Source organism: Myotis brandtii, unplaced genomic scaffold, assembly GCF_000412655.1.
Source record: "Myotis brandtii unplaced genomic scaffold, ASM41265v1 scaffold724, whole genome shotgun sequence".
Taxonomy (NCBI): domain Eukaryota; kingdom Metazoa; phylum Chordata; class Mammalia; order Chiroptera; family Vespertilionidae; genus Myotis; species Myotis brandtii.
In genome coordinates, this window is record NW_005370857.1 from 1012639 (window position 1) to 1014439 (window position 1801).

Here is a 1801-nt window from a genome sequence, read left to right on the forward strand (position 1 = left end):
ACGATTTTTTTTTTTTTTTTTTTTGGAGTCGGGGTTGGCTCCGTTCTCCTCCGGCTCGGTCCTCTGCGGAACTGAGGCGGTGGCCATGACCCTGACCTTGGCCCTGGACACGGGCGGGCGTGAGGCTCTGTGAAGCCCAGACTGCGGACTGCCCGCTGGAGCGCGGGCGGTGTGCGGTAGAGCGTGGGGACCTGTGTCTGTGTGGCTTGCTGCGTGTGCTGGGGGACGGACACACCACAAGGCTGGCTGCCAGGTACCCACCGCCCCCCAGCGCTAAGAAAAAGAGCAAGAAAGCCAGACAAACCAAACAGACTGCAGAGAGAAGATGAAGGGGAACTAGAGAGTCAGTGTGGGAGATTCCGGAGCTGGAGGGCTGGGAAGCACCGTGCTTTCGCTGGGCTGGCCACGCCTGGGCAGGCAGACGGGTGACCCTAGGTGGCCTCAGTCACAGAGGTGCCGGGCGGGCTGTGAACTAACTTCAGGACACCTGAGGGCAGCTCGGGTGAGATGTCTGCAGGCAGGTCTTCTTGCCCTCCGCGTCTATCTCTATTTCTCTGCTCTCCCCCCACCTCTGCACCGAGGTGACATTTCCATACAGGCAACAGCCTGGTCTCATGACCTGGGGTTGGTGAGTTCGGTTGGGCGGTTTTGTGGCTCAAGGCAGCCTGGAGGACTGGCGACGCAGGAGGGGAGAGAAAGAGATGGGGACCCTGAAGGGAAGCTGAGGGAACTGAGGCAGGAGTGTGTGCCGCTCTCTCTGTGTCCGTAATTCGGGGGGAATCTTCACCTCTTGAGAGCTCCCCTAGGTGAGCTTCCTCCTACCCCTCTGAGGGCGCCCCAGGGGCTGCGGGCCGGGCTCAAAGGTGGAATGTGTGCGCGATCCACCCCGCGCGGGCTCGGACCGCGTCTCGCGGGTTCCGCGAGCCAGAAGACACTCGCGATCGCTCAGGTCCGCAGGTGCGGACCGCCAGGGACATCAGGAGTGAAGTCGCCCCTATCCAGCACCAGAGCCCCGCCGGGCTGCCAAGGGCCCATCGTGAGGCGGGTGTTGGCGATGCCCGGCACTGTCTTGGACCTCTGGAGCTCTGGGCTGAGCCCCTGTCCCCAAGCCTATATGCTCTGCGGAGCTGAACTGGGACGGGGTTGCACAAGGCTTCCCCCTCCTCTGTCCTGGGACCATTCGCTCATGCTTGTCCCCCTGGCCCTTGGCCATGGTCCACGAACCGCGGCACCACAGGGCGGAACCTGAGTACGGTGCATAGCCTTGGCGAACTGGGCCCCCACCCCAAACGCCTGGAAGACGTGGCAATCCAGGCAGGAAGGACCGTGAGGGGTAGGAGAAGGCGAAGATCTCCCTGTCTTTTCAGTGAAGGCATCTCGGGGAGCGGGAGGGAGTCGGGTGACAGTGGAGGGGTGTCGGGCTGGAAGAGGCAGCGGTGCCCTGGCAGGCGCGGCTCCCAGGCTGCCTTCTACCTTCCGCGGGACTCAGTGACCCGCGGAATCACAGCCTGCCCCGCGCGGTGCCTCGTCTGCCCCTTCCTGCCAGACCCGCCATCGCTCCCTTCGGCCCTCCAAGCCCCAGGAGCCAAAGTTTCCTTTTGAGAATCTGCACTTGTGGGGGACCCTCGGCCAGTTTCCCAACCCCGAGCCCTCCGCACCCGGTTCTGGAGATCGGGAGGGACCCCGCTGTGCCAGGGCCCCGGCGCAGGCAGGCTGAGAGCTGGGAGGCGCGGCGCTCTTACCTGCTGCGGGTTTGGCTCCAGCTACCTCCCCGGAGTGCGACTTCCTCGGTGCAGCTGGC

General features: G+C 64.3%; 1 protein-coding gene across 1 annotated transcript in view; it reads right to left on the reverse strand.

The window, feature by feature from the left end:
• The window catches only part of CHRM2 (cholinergic receptor, muscarinic 2), a 138447-nt gene extending 136660 nt beyond the window's left edge, over nucleotides 1-1787 (reverse strand). The window contains exon 1 of the mRNA XM_005882499.2: nucleotides 1743-1787. The gene's annotated coding sequence lies outside the window, so the exon portion shown is untranslated. The remainder of the gene's footprint in view (nucleotides 1-1742) is intronic.
• Nucleotides 1788-1801: the final 14 nt, after the last annotated feature.